We start from the raw sequence: 15,745 nt of genomic DNA, 5'->3' as shown, positions 1-15,745 counted from the left end.
CCTGAGTCCACCTGGACCGGTGATTAACAGGAGCTGCGCTAAGGGCTTTACATGGGTCACCTGAATTCCTTCCCATGACAAGCGTGTGACACTGGTTAGAAGTTAAAGTATAGAGAGCCCAAGGTCCAAGGTCAGCAAGTAACCAAGCAGGACTGGGCACAGAACCTGTCATTTGACACCAGCTGCCCCCACCCCACCCTACACCCTGTGGGTGGGGATCAAGATGCCCTGGGGGACATAATGGACTGGTGAGGCTGCATCCACAGATCTAAGGTCAAAGGGCTGGGTAGGGGGCACCATCCAGATACCCTGCCCCATCTGGGTAACATGTTGGTCAAAGGCATGCAAGAGCTCATTCAAAGAGGTTACGTTCTCCATTCCTGCAGCTGAGATCTAGGTCACACACAGGATGGGACCTGGGGGGCGGGGGCGTGGCAAAGTCACAGCTGTGCTGGCAGGGGCACACAGAGCCCAGTAAACAAAGCAGCCCCGAGGATGGAAACGTTCTGCCACTTCAGCAGGAAGCTAGCCGACCTCGGCAGAGGTCGTTCTGCTCATTGCCCTCAATTCTCTAGTGAACCAAACCCTGTGGAATGAGCACTACGCACCCTTGACCACCTTTCCCAAATCAACAGTCTTTACCTGGAGCTGCCTCAGGGGACAGTGAGGCTGAGTGAAATCCAAAACCTGGCCCTGCATCACTAGACATCATGCGCCCCCAGCCCCCGACCCCCAGTGTCAGTTCCTCATCTGCCAGCTGGTGAAAGGCAACGCTTCCATTGAAGATGTGGTGTGGGGTTCAGCATGGGGTCCCTAAGAACATGGCTTTCTCTCAACCCCATAAGCAGGTTCTGAGAGAACTGATTGTGTTCTGCAAAAAGTCTTTTCAATCTTTTTATAAAGAGAGGATGTGATCTATGTTAGCTGTGCCCTCACAGGCGTGGGGCGGGTGAGGGCCTGGGCAGCCAGCAGCTGTCCAGCGATGACCTTCCTCACTCTGCCTGTCTTTCCTAGTCTTCTCAAGGGCAATGGCTTTGTTACACTGAGTTAGCAAATACTGAGCACAGGTCATAACAAGGCTGTACCAAGAACAGACCTAGTGATTCTTAGGTCTTGAGGTGACCTCTCCAGAGACCATGCTCTCCCCTGCAAGTCAGGGGTGATGGTGTTCCGAATGGCAGTCACTCCCATTACCCAACAAGTCAGATTTCCTATTTTCTTGAAAATGGCATTTGTGGGTCTGAAAGGGATTACCCAGGTTCATTTTCTAATGAAAATATTTTCTTATCCACAACAAGAAGTCTTTTGGGCCTGGGTCAGTGCAGAACTTTGCTGTCAGGGGTGTGTTGTAAGGATAGAGGGGCAGAAGGAGAGAGAGAGAGAGAGAGAGAGAGAGAGAGAGCATTTAAAAGAGAAAGTTAAGGGTTGACACACAGAAGTCCAGGAGAGCACAGAGCAGACAGGAAAAGGACGCCTGGACGCCTGCAGTGGAAATAGGGCCGCTTAGCTGGACTGTGGCTGCTCCTCCCTCTTCACCCCTGGTCCCAGTGGAGGACCCTGACCTGGTGCCAGCTCCTCCTGCCTGCTCTGGCCTGGCCTTGCCCACCCAAACATTAGCTCCATCTGCAAATACAAACAGGACAACTTATCTGCATTGCCTAACCAAGGTAAACAGCCCTACATATGCCCAGTCACTGCCTTCACCCCAAAGGGCAGCTGCTGGGCCAAAGGTATGCACAGGGACATTTTTTCAGTAACTATTTCCTCCTGGCAAGACTTCTGGATTCAGATGGTTTCGGTTGAGTAGTTACTTAATGGCATCATAGAAACCTGAATCTAGAACAGCGGTTCTCAACCTGTGGGTCGCGACCCCTTTGGGGCTCGAATGACCTTTTCACACGGGTCGCCTAAGACCATCGGAAAACACATATATAATTACATATTGTATTTGTGATTAATCACTATGCTTTAATTATGTTCAATTTGTAACAATGAAAATACATCCTGCATATCAGATATTTACATTACAATTCATAACAGTAGCAAAATTACAGTTATGACATAGCAACAAAAATAATTTTATGGTTGGGGGTCACCACAACATGAGGAACTGTATTAAAGGGTCGCGGCACTAGGAAGGTTGAGAACCACTGATCTAGAAGGATCTTTTTTTAAAATATATTTTTATTGATTGATTTCAAAGAGGAAGGGAAAGAGAGAGAGAGATAGAAACATCAATAATGACAGAGAATCATTGATTGGCTGCCTCCTGCACACCCCCTACTGAGGATCGAACCCACAACCCAGGCATGTACCCTGACCAGGAATCGAACTTGTGACCTCCTGGTTCATAGGTTGACGTTCAACCACTGAGCCACGTCGGCCAGGCTAGAAGGATCTTTAAGCAGTTATGAAGTCTATTCCCTGCCCCTTTCCCAAACTTTCTGCCATTTTTGGAAGAAGAAACCCCATAATTGTCACTGGCCACAATGATTCACACCTTTTTCAAACAGGAAGTCTTCCTGAGGTTTAAGCTAAATCCTCCAGGTTTCAGGGTGGGCCTGTTCCCCTCTGCTCTTGTCTCTCACGTAATCACCCATAGCAGGCTTCACTACATGCAGCCACAGCAGGGCACACCCATAGCAGGCCTCACTACATGCAGCCACACTAGCTAGAAGACATTGCCCTTTCCTCCACATGCCTGGGAGAGGCTAGGCCTGACTTCCAATTCTGGCTGTGCCTCTAACTAGCTGTGTGACCTTGAGCAACCCTCTCTGAGCTTCAGCTTCCTCATCAGTAAAATGAGGAAAGAGGCTAGACTAGAGGGTCTCTTGGGGCCTGTTATGAACTGAATGTATACCCCCCCCAACATAATTCATATTGAATCCCTAAATAAACCCCCAATGTGACTCTATTTAGAGATGGGGCCTCCAAGGACATAATTAAAGTTAAATGGGGTGGTTTGGGTAGGGTTCTAATCCATTGGCTGGGATCATTATGAGGAAGAGACACCAGATCTCTCCCTGCTGCATACACACACACACACACACACACACACACACACATACACACATACATACACACATACACACATACACACACAGAGACACAGGAGAGGCCATCTGCAAGACCAGGAGAGAGGCCTCACCAGGGCCCAGCCTCACAGGCACCTTGATTCTGGACTTCCAGTCTCCAGAACTGTGGGAAGGCCATCTGCAAGACCAGGAGAGAGGCCTCACCAGGGCCCAGCCTCACAGGCACCTTGATTCTGGACTTCCAGTCTCCAGAACTGTGGGAACTAAATGTCTATGAGACTTGATTATAGCAGCCCAGGCAGACAGGCCCTTCTCCTCTGTCATCCTGTAGTCGTTGAGATGGTTTGAACCCTGGTGGGAAAATCAGCAACCCCCAGCCCCTCCAGAGATTCTGAGCAGGAGCTCTGTTTTTGATATCGTCTATGTCAGTGAGTTTCTTCTGCAGTGTTTTTTCAGGTATAGATCAACTGCCGTCCTTCACCAGCCCCTACTCACCACCCCAATCTCTCTACTCACAAAGGGCCCCTGACCCAGAGCCACAAAGAACTGAAGGGCTAGGGTACCAGAGAGAGAAGAAAAGCAAGAGAACAGTGTATGTGTGTGTAGGGGTGGTTCACTACATGCTTCATCTCCTGGGGTCTTTCCTGTTCCCCCATCCAAACCTCAAAGTCATCTCTATGACAAGCACTACAGCCATGTCAGTTTGACGATCTCCTTCCAAACCTTGCTAGTTACATCTTTTGGCCCAAAGCAACTACCAAGGCTTTTAGCTAACAGAGGCCCATCCCCCCATTATGACCTTGAGTACCACTCCCTTGGTCCACAGCTGACCTGGCCCCTCCCTTTTTATTCTCCCTGAGTGGTTTATGAACCGGGGCTCTGGAGAGCAGTGACTTAACTTCTATCAAGGCCCCATCACCTGGTAGCTGGGCAATGTCAGGCCAACTACAGACCCTCTTGAAGTCTTGTTTCTTCATCTTAATGTAGGGTCCCCTGCTAAGGTTACTGGTAGAATTCCCTATAATTACACGTGTAAAGCACTTAGCACGGTGCCTCTATAAATGTTCTATAGATTCTACTTACCATTATGACTTCCAAAAATGGGCACTGTGATTTTGGCTGACCACACTTTTCTCACTCAGAGATGTGGGGACAGGGCCTGACTTTCGGTGCCTACCTAAGCTGGGTTCTTCAACTTTCCAGTCAGTCCTATGAGCCTCCAGTACACTGACATAACCAGAGCTGGTCCCTGCTGTTTGTCACTACACCTCTGGAGCCCTCACTGGCCTCAAACTCCTTCAGCCCCAAACTCCCAGCAGCTCCCCACATGCATTGCGCTGCTGCCACTGGCTTTTGCTCAGGATCCCTCTAACTGCTCGTCTTGATCCAAATAACTCCCACTGACTCTTTGAAAGCTCTCAAGGGTCCTCTCCTTTAGGAAGCTTCTTGCCTGCTCCCTTCTTCTGAGCTCCTGTCGAACCTGCACACATAATATGGGGTTCATCAATCCCACTAGGCTCTGGGATCCCTGGGGAGTGTGGGATGAAATTGGGTTTTCTTTATCCTTCCCTGGTGTCTGGAGCACAATATTTACCTAATAAATGTTAGTGGATGGTGGATAGATGATGGATGGATGGATGGATGGATGGATGGATGGATAAAAAATAACTGTGTCTCTAGTTGTCCCTGCTTTGTCTCTCCTTTGAGTGATTTTCAGCTAATCTGCCTAAAGTCTGACTTGGCTCACTTCATGGCCCAAATACCTTCAGAGCTTGTGCACTGCCTGCCAAATACAGTTCAATCTCCTCAGTCTGGAATCTGGCCCCTAAATACTTTTTCAGTTCTTCTCTCCTTCTCTCCCACTATTCTCCAGCCAAATCATATAAGCTGTTCTCTACATCCTTGCTACTTAGAGTGACCCTCCAATCTGCAGCATCAGCTTTACCTGGGAGCTTGTCAAAACTCTCAAGCCCTATCCCAGACCCTTTGTTCAGAATCTGGATTTAACAAGATCTCAAGTGGCCCATGTCCAATGAGAGTTTGAGAATCACTGCTCTAAGGTATCCCCAAAGCTCCCGCCAGTTGTCTGTCAAAATCCTATACAACTTTCAGTGCTCAGCTTGCCTGTGCTCCACTGCCTGTAACCCACCCCATCCCACCTGCCCCAACCAAGCCCACCTACACAGACTTACACAGGCGCATGCACACATGTGCTGTTTCCTTCCTTGGAACAATCAGAGTACTTGATTTATGCCTCTCTTATCACAGAGCTCACATTGTTCCTGGGGTTTAAGAATTTGAAACTCATCCCTCTGTTGTAAATTACAAAGGTCTGAATAAGGATCTTGTTAATCTATTTCATCCCATACCATGTCTCAAAAGATACCTTGCACCTAGCTGGCATTGGATACGTGCATTTAAACATGTGAACAGATTGTTGGAGTTAGGAACAAATGAAGGTCAGGTTCTTAATACAGAAAGAGCCACAGAACCCCCATTGGTGGCAGTTGCCCCAGGCGCCTGAGGACAAGAGTTTTACATGCTTTCTCCTGGCATCCTTCCCTGGAACAATGGGGAGTTTTCCCATCCGCTCTGCATCCTGGAGTGAAGGGGAGAGAGATAAAGTCCATGGTGGCACAGGACCCTTTGGAGGCTGCCTGGCTTCCCATGGGGACAGTGAGGATGGAGAGGAGAGCTACCTTGTTGGAGAAGCAGAGCAAAGCCTGCACTTTATCATCAGTACTGAGTTCAACCTCTTCTGTTGTCAGTTCCAGTGCTGAAACATCAGGACACTCACAGATTTCCTGGCCTTAGTGAGTTCATGCACCTCCCAACTCATCTCTTTGGAAAGGCTTCCAAATGCCCTCACCCAACCACTGCCGGGGCTGACCAGCAGACCCTGAGGCACGGATGAATAGATTACTCCAACACAGGTTTCTGTGAAAGAGAGGCTAAGGGACTGTTTTACTTTAGAAGTAAAAGCAGCCTTGTTCACCTGCCTTGTTGGCTTTTTATTGAACTCAAATTAACCTCTAGATCAGTGGTTCTCAACCTTCTTAATGCCGCGGCCCTTTAATACAGTTCCTCATGATGTGGTGACCCCCAATTTCATTGTTACAAATTGAACATAATTAAAGCATCGTGATTAATCACAAAAACAATATGTAATTATATATGTGTTTTCCGATGGCCTTAGGCGACCCCTGTGAAAGGGTCGTTCGACCCCCAAAGGGGTCGCGACCCACAGGTTGAGAACCGCTGGGCTAGATACAATCAGTAGGGTACGTATCCTTGAGAAAGTACATGCTTCTACAAGGTTGGGTCTTTAAAGCCTAAACATAGAGATTCTAGCAAAACACCCCGGGGGATCGGACTTGTTTGGAAAAGTCAAGGTAGGGGCTGCCGCATTTGGCAAGGTCCCCTCAGAGGCCCCTGACCTTTCAGAGAATCCTCCTCACAGACATTCCAACCAAGTCCGTGCTTCCCCACAAACCACCCCTTCTCAGGACCCTCGTACTGAGTACTTGGTTTTCTCTGTATTATACTGCATGGTGAAAAACAAAATGCTTTCTCCTAAGATCAGGAACAAGGCAAGGATGTCCATTCTCACCACTTCTACTGATGATTATACTGGAGATTCTATCCAGTGCAATTAGGTAAGAAAATGAAATATAAGACATCCAGATTGGAAAGCAAGAAGTAAAATTGTATTTACAGATAACATTATCCTATATGATGAAAATCCTGAGGAATCCACAAAACAACTTATTAGCACTAATTAAAGGGTCAAGCAATGTCAATGTACAAACAACAACTGCATTTCTAGATATTAGCAATGGAAAAACTGAAAAAAAATCTAAAAAATAATTTCATTCACAATATCTCAAAAATAAAAATGAAATTCCTATAAAAATCCCAGCAAAATATTTTGTAGTCATAGACAAGCTTATTCTAAAAGTTATAGAAAAAGGCAAAGAAACTAGATTGGATCAAACCATCTTGACAAAAAAGAATGAGAGGAATCACTACCCAATATCAAGGCTTGCTATAGAGTTCCAGTAGTCAAGGCAGTGTGGTACTAGTAGAGGGACAGACACAGAGACCAATGGAACAGAATAGAGAACCTAGAAATAGAACCACAAAGTATGTTCTGTGGTTTTGTTGTTTGTTTGTTTTGTTTTGTTTTTAAAATGGGCAACAGAAATCCAATGGAGAATTGACAGCCTCTTCAACAAATGGGCACTGGAGCAACTAAACATCCATAAGCAAAAAAATAAAATAAAAATGCCTACACCTCACACCTTACACCAAAATTCACTCAAAATGGATCACAGACTTAAATGTACAACATAAAATGATAAAACTTTTAGGAAAGAAAAATGCAGAAAATCTTTGAGATCAAGGGCTAGGCAAAGAGTATAATTCTTGAATGTATCTTGAATAGGATATCAAAGGGATAATTTATTCTAAATAAAGATACGTTGGCCCTGGCTGAGTGGCTCGGTTGGAGCGTCATCCAGTGTGACAAAAGGCAACTAATTGGTTTCTCTCTCACCTAAATGTTTCTCTCTCCCTCTCTCTCTCTAAAAACCAATAAAAACATAACCTGAAGTGAGAATTTTTAAAAATATATTAAACTTCATCAAAATTAAAAATTTTGCTGAGCAAAAGACCTTGTTAAGAAGATGAAAGACAAGCTACAGATTGAAGGAAAAGTATTTGAAAACCACATATCTGACTAGTAGCTAGAATCTATAAAAAGAATTCTCAAAATTCAAAAACACAAAAGCAATAAAAACACAAATGCAAGACTGCTTATAATCAAATTAAAAAAGTAAAAGACATGAATAGACATTTCACCAAAGAGGAGATTTGATTAGCAAAAAACACATGAAAAGATGTTTAACATTACTCACCATTAGGAAAATCAAATTAAAACTATAAGGAGATGCACACCTATTAAAGTAGCTAAAATAAAAAACAGTAGTAAGACCAAATGCTGGCAACGATGCAGAGAAATGGGATCTGTCACATAGTGCTGGTGGGAACGGAAAATGGGGCAGTTGTTTCTTATGAAACCGAACATCCATTTACCAGGTGATTCAGCTGTTGTACTCTTAGGCATTGGTCCCAGAGAAATGAAAGTTTACACTCACACAAAAACCTGTACATACTAAACTGTACACTTAAATATGGTTAAAATGGTAAATTTGATGTATGTTTTACCACAATTTTAAAAAATGGTACACAAATATTCATAGCAGTCTTATTTAGAATATCCCAAAAGTGGGAACAACCTACATGCCCTTCAGTGAGTTAATCATTAAACAAATGCTGGTACATCCATATAATGAGATACTACTCAGCAATCAAAAGGAAAAAGCTACTGACACATGTACCAACTTGGATGAATTTCAAGGGCATCATAGATCCATACTGTATAATTCCATTTATATAACATTTTCAAAATGACAAAACCATAGAGATGAGGCCAGATTAGCAATTTCTAGGTGTGATGGTTCATTTTATGTGTCAACTGGACCAGGCTAAGGGATGAAAAAAATCACTGGTACACATTATTTCTAAATTTATCTGTGAAGGTGTTTCTCTGAAAGAGATTAGCACTTGAATTAATAGAGTAAAGAATATCGATCGCCCTTCCCAATGTGGGTATCATCCAATTTGTTGAGAGCCTAAATAGAACAAGACAGTGGAGAAGGGCAAATCTGTTCTTTGCTTGACCTGAGACATTAATCTTCTCCTGTCCTCAGATATGGTGCTCCCAGTTCCAGGGCCTCCAGATTCAGACTGAAATATACCACTTGCTTTCCAATATCTCCAGTTTGCAGAAGGCAAAGTGTGAGACTTCTTGGCCTACATCATTGAATAAACCAATTCCTATAAATCTCCTCATATCTATCTACACTAATAAAAGACAAAGATGCTAATTGACCATACCTTTGCTATGCCCCAAGCCACGCCCACCAGCCAACCAGAGTGACTATATGCAAATTAACCCAACAAGATGGCAGCCGGCAGCCACGGAGCTGGAGCAAGCAGGAGGCTTGGTTGCCCAGGCGATGGAGAAAGCCAAGCTTCCCGCCTGCCCTGAGCCAGCTGTGGCCTCTGCTCATGGCAACAAAGTTTCAATTATAGAAGACAAATAAATCCCAGATACCTGTTTCCAGCCAAGCTCCACTGGGAGCTTGGGTGGCTGGGGGCCGTGGCCAGCCTGCAAACAGCCATCAGCCCCTCACCCAGGCTGGCCACACCTCATGGGGTGAGGGTTCCGCTGGGGGCTTAGCCAGCCTGAAAACAGCCCTCAGCCCCTCACCCAGACTGGCCAGGCTGCCCAGCAGGGACCCCCCACCCTGAAGGGGCTGTGGCCAGCCTGCAAATGGTCCTCAGCCCCTCACCCAGGATGGCCAGGCACCCCAGGGGGACATCCACACTGAAGGAGCTGTGGCCAGCCTGCAAACAGCCATCAGCCCCTCACCCAGGCTGGCCAGGTACCCCAGCAGGGACCCCCACCCTGAAGGGGCTGTGGCCAGCCTGAAAACGGCCCTCAACTCCTCACCCAAGCTGGCCAGGCACCCAAGCGGGACCCCTACCCTGATCTGGGACACCCTTCAAGGCAAACCAGCCAGCCCCCACCCATGCACCAGGCCTCTATCCTATATAATAAAAGGGTAATATGCAAATTGACCCTAACAGCAGAAAGACTGGGAATGACTGGTCACTATGACACACACTGACCACCAGGGGGCAGACGCTCAATGCAGGAGCTGCCCCCTGGTGGTCAGTGCGCTCCCACAGGGGGAGCTCTGCTCAGCCACAAGCCAGGCTGACGGCTGCCAGCACAGCGGTGGTGGTGGGAGCCTCTCCTGCCTCCTCAGCAGCGCTAAGGATGTCCGACTGCAGCTTAGGCCTGCTCCCCGCTGGCAAGTGGACATCCCCCAAGGGCTCCCAGGCTGCCAGAGGGATGTCTGACTGCCAGTTTAGGCCCAATCCCCCGGGGAGCGGGCCTAAGCCAGCAGGTGGTCATCCCCCGAGGGGTCCCAGACTGTGAAAGGGCACAGGCTGGGCTGAGGGACACCCCCCCAAGTGCACAAATTTTTGTGTACTGGGCCTCTAGTCTATATATAATAGCCTATCCTTTCTGTTTCTCTAGGACCTCTAATATCCCAGGTGACAAAGGGTAGCACATCAGAGCTCCACTCTGGCAATGAAACAGTTCTGTATCTTGATTGTAATGGGGTTATATGATTCTATACATGGGATCATATTATGTAGAATCACAAACATACTTCTAGCCTGATGCAGGTGAGCAAGTACCACGGACACCTTCAGCTTGTGCTGCCTCTGTTATGTCTCCAGAGCCTCTCAGGAAAAGAGGCAAAGCAAACAAACAAAAGTCAAATTAAAGGAAAAGGAAAATCCAGGTCAGGCCCAACAGAAAGAGATCAGTTTACAGTCAGCCCCTTTCTCACCAGTGACCCAGCATTACCTTCACTCCTCAGGCCCAGGCTCAGGCCCCAGCCTGAGGGTACAAAGAGGACAGGTAGGGCCTGAGATCTAAAAGCTTCACATAGTACAGTAGTTCTAAAAAAGAGCACTCCCACCCTCTTCTTGTACCTCCTTTCCCTTTCCCAGAGCAATGTCATCTCAGCTCTCTGGCTAAGACCTTTGCCTGCCCACCTGCAGGCCAGGATGTCTCCAGGAACCAGGTCCATTTCACTGGCAGCTTGTAAAAACATTAGGTATGGAGCCAGGCTATGCAAATTAGCCAAATGGAGGAAGTGGGAGCCTCCTGACAGCTCTCCCTTTCAATGAGTGACAGCACCTGGGGACTGTGTACCTTCTCAATACCCCATCCATTCAATTGCTCAGGCCATGAGCCCAACAATCCCTTCATACCACCCCTGCTACATAGACTCCATCATCAAGTCCTCTCAGCTCTACTTGGGAAATGTATCTTGAATCTGTCTCCTTCTCTCCACCATCACACCCATTGTCTCCGGTTGTTCCCTCCTCATAGGTCTCCCCAATCCTACTTTAGCCCCTTCAATCTCGCTCTCCATTCAGCAGCCAGAGTGATCCTTTAAAATCAGATCAAATCAATTGTATCACACCTAGAAGAAAATCCAACTTTGTCATCCTGGCTGACAAAGTCCTCTCTGATACAAGCCCTGCCTCTCAAAGCTCTTCTGATTCTTTCTTCCACCTTTCACTTTTTCCCTCAGTTACTCAAATAAGTCATGCTCTTCCTTTTCTCCCTTATCTTGTCTGGGATGTTTTTCCCCATCTTCAAGACAGTCCAGCCTGTCTTTGCAGGGAGCAGTCTTTCTCTACAGGCCCAATCTCAAGAGGACAAGCAGTCATAGCACCTCACCCAACAGAGCACTTGGATTGCAGTCTGGGTCTCAGGAAAGCAGATCCTAAGAGGAGTTGAGAGCACAGGATGTTCATTAGGGAGTTCTTATGGGATCAACAACTGTGGAAGGGGAGCAAGAAGGGGAGGCAAGAGGGGCAAGTTGGCTGTGATGCATACTCAACAACAGCTCCCATGTGGAGCTCTGCAGTTGGAATGACCCTGGACTTGGATTCAGGATGGCCAGGTCTTTGTACTTCTTTACTGATCAGTCTTTGCATGTGGGCCTCCCTAGGCCATCTCCAGCAACCTCTGCAGCTGAGCCCATCCCAGAAGGAACTGACAGCTCAAGGCTGCCTGCCAATAGTGCTCCTAGAACAAGGCCTTCAGAGAAGACGGTCTGGGTGGCACATCACAGTTCCCATCATAGCTTATCTCTACTTGGTATTTTTCTGAATTTTTCACCCTTTGCACTCCGAACCATTCTGGACATTGGCTACCAGCTACTCGACGCTACTTTGCGGCGGAAACGTGCATTTACAGACCCTCGTATTATTTAGTATAATTTTGGAACCAAGTAACGTATTATAATGATATTGGACTTATATGAATTGGGTGACATCGAGGAATGTATATTTGCAAAAAAAAACAATATTTTATTGCTTATAATTTTGTACAGTATGATAAGTTTTGTAACACTCCCCAATATGCATTGCAGGCTGATTAGTGCATGTTTGACAGTAATAAGTGGTTTGACGCCTGCCACCAGGTGTTTTCCTGTTAGAACACACAATGCAGTCCCGTTTTCTTTGTCCCACATCGGGAATATGCAGTTTATTGTTTAATCCGACACAAAACCCGCTGACATTTCTTGTATATATCTTAGTAATTTTACGATATTTTGATTTAATTTCTTGTGCCATTTCAAGATAAAACTTCAGGGAAACATGCATGTCTCAAAAAGTTGCGTTGAAATAACTCAATTCCCCGTAATCACTAATAAACTGCAATGTCCCCTGAGAGGGGACATCCGAGTGATATGCTAGAATTCCGATGTCCCCTGAGAGGGGACAGCGGAGTGCAAAGGGTTCATTATGTATGTCTCCTCTCCTAGAGTTTAAGTGCCATAGAAGCAGGATTTTGCTTTGTGTATTGCTGTGACCTCATGAGTGATGAATGAATGCTTCCCATTTAATTTTCACAACCACCTGAAAGATTAATAATTTGATTCTCATGGTACAAAAATGAGTTAAACAAAGCTTACGTTAAGAAATTTACCCAGTAATTGGCAGGACCAGGATGCCAGTCAGCTCTGTCTAGCTCACAGCCAGCACCCCACCACACTGGAATCATGGTATGGGGCAGTGTGGTAGCTGGTCTTGTGTTGATGTGGGAGGGTACACATTCCGTGTGTGGCTTTGAACAAGATTATAAATTACTAAAGGATTTGGGTCATTCCCTACAATTCCTCCTAGTCTCAATGCGTAATCAATGGCCCCTCTGCACACAGAAGTCCTAGTAAATGTGGGCTCACTGATTTGAAAGCCAATCCCCTCAGGCCCTTGTGCTAAACACACAAGCAAGGGGTCAAGCTGATTAAATTGAAAAACAATTCTGCTTTCTCATGTCAAAACTGCTTCCTGGTTGGCTCCTTTCACTTCCTGTTCTTTGCTAATGCCCTCAAGAAGCCCAGCAAAAATCCACCTCAATCTGAAGATGACTTTGGAGCATTTTCCTGGCCCACTCTGTCTGCTGATAGACAAGTCACCAGCCTATGTGGTTCTGAGGATCCCCATCTCTTCCAAAGGCCATTCTGGAATTTTGTCCATCTGACCCCCACCCATGATATATCTTAGAAAAACCCTCAGGGTGGTTTGACCCAATAGCTCACTCTTATTGGAGACACTGGACTCAGAAACTGCCAAAATACTTTTGGAGTCATATGAACTAGGACTGCCATGTATTCGTCTTTAATATTCAAATCAAGCACCAACCCCTGTTATTGAGGAAGAAATATATAGGAAAAAATTCATGAGAAAATAAAAGGTTTATGCTTGAATCTAAGTGGCCAGTGATTTCTGGGGAATAGAGACGTTATTTCTCTACTAGAGGCCTTCGTGCACTGGGGCAGGTGGAACGGGGGGGGGGGGGGGTCAGCTTGGCCTGACCCCTCTTACAGTCCAGGAGCCCTCAGGGGAGGTCCTACTGATGGCTTAGGCCCACTCCCCATGGGAAGTGGGCCTAAGCCGCAGTCTGGCTTCCCTCTGCAGGAGGCAACCAGCCAATCAGGGGAAGGCGCTGCCCCATCACCCCACTGCTGCTGCCACTGCCGGCCGCCAGCCCTCCTCAGCCCTCGCAGCCGCTGCGGCTTTGTCCAGAAGGACATCTGGTCTATCCAGTCTAATTAGCACATTACCCTTTTATTAGTATAGATTTGGCAAGGACACAGGACTCGGTCCAGGTCAGAGTGGCCTGAAAGGTGGCATTCCTGCTGCTTGCTGTTTAGGCACATTTTTCTGTGGGAAATCAAGTATAGTTTACTGGAAATTATTATTGAACTTCATATTCACTCTTTGCACACCTGAAGGGTTTATGAATTCTTCCAGGGCAAAGTTGGGTTGGACAGCTTTGTATCCAACAGTGTATCTGGTACATAGAAGCTGTGGTAGTAATACTACCACTACTATCAGTTCACCTTTATTGAGCACTCACTATACAACAGCCAGTGTATTAGGGCTCTCATGTCCACCATCTCACTGATTCTTCACCCAACTCTAATAACTTACCCTCATTTTACAGAAGAGAAAACTGAGGCCTAGAGGTTAATAACTACCCAAGGTCATACAGGCAGGAAAAATTGCAGCTGATGCTCAATAGACATCTAATGAGTGAGTGAAGGACCATAGTCAGCCTGGTGCCTTCACTGCCCCTCAGAACCTAGTAGGTATCTCTTGCCTCTGGGCCTCTACTGAAAAAAATGTAGCAGACCTGAGTGCTCCCCAATGGCAAGTGTATACAGGTGCATAGAGCTCTTGGGGAAATACATGAAGCTCACCTGTTCACCTCTTCGATTGCAAAGCAAACAGTTCATGAAACTAGAATGACATTCTCTACCCATCAACCCAGATGAGAAATTTCCTGCCAGCACTGACCCCGAAGTTGCCTTGCTACCATCCAGAGTCAGTGAGAACCGGGAAATGGCAGACTAGTGGGACCTGTTTTCACTTTCCAAATTCCTGAACTCAATTGATCAAGCCCGGCGAGGCAAGTAATAGCAAAGGTCAGGCAGAATTTGGATCAAGGGCAGAAGTCCTGTTCTGAATGTGGCAGGGGCAGGTGGTTCAAAACACGGCCACACGCACTTCTTGGGGGTTGAGCAGATACTTCAGAATTCCCATAGTCTGGAGGGAAGCATTTGCTGAGCACTTCACAGGGATCCTCCATTCCTAGACCCCAAATAAGAGTCTCTGCTTGTCTCTTCTGCAAAACAGCAGCAGAGCAACCACACTTCTTTAAACCTCATCTACTCCCTCCCTGGGGTGGACAGGCAGGCAGAGAGGCATTTTAATAAAGTTTAAGAAAAGCACCTAAATCAAATGGTGGGTAGTGAGGACATAGCAAGGTTTCCTAGAGGAGGTAAAGTCTGTACTGAATTTTGAGAGGCAAGTAGCATGAGCCAAGTAATGCAGAACAGGATATTCCCAGCAGAGGAAACAGCAGATGCAAATGTGTAATAACAGTAGCTATCATCAAACAAATCCTTCCTATGTGCCACTCCTTGCAGTAAGCACTTTGTAGGTATCATCACTAATTTAACTGAGTTTTTCATGTCTCGTCTGTTTCCCCCATTAGAATGTCAGTTCCATGAGGACAGGGATTTTTTCCCCACCAGTGTATATCCCCAGTGCTTAGATCAGTCTCTGATACAGAATGTACCAATAAGTATTTGTCAACAAATCTTTCTCTTCCAATTGATTGCCAAGTATTTATATAAATATTTTGGTCTTATTTTATTCTTAATTAAACTTATTGGAGGTAATGTTGGTTAAGATTATATAGGTTTCATGTGTACATTCCTATGATACATGATCTATACATATTACACTGTGTGCCCATGCATCCCAAATAAAACTGACTATACAGTATCATGTAGGAAGCCAAAGAAAGGGTAAAACCATGAGTCCTTATACACATACATGCACACACTCAACAGAATTTGAAATGCTTTTCCCAGTAACTATAAAGTAGAACCACTTCCAAGGAAACAAACAATTGAAAAATAATCCGATTTTCAGTTACTCCTCCAGAAAGAAGCATAGAGATAACAGAAGATGGTCAA

The sequence above is a fragment of the Myotis lucifugus genome, unplaced genomic scaffold (genome assembly GCF_000147115.1).
Source record: "Myotis lucifugus unplaced genomic scaffold, Myoluc2.0 scaffold_223, whole genome shotgun sequence".
In the NCBI taxonomy this organism is placed as follows: domain Eukaryota; kingdom Metazoa; phylum Chordata; class Mammalia; order Chiroptera; family Vespertilionidae; genus Myotis; species Myotis lucifugus.
This window is presented reverse-complemented; position numbering follows the sequence as displayed.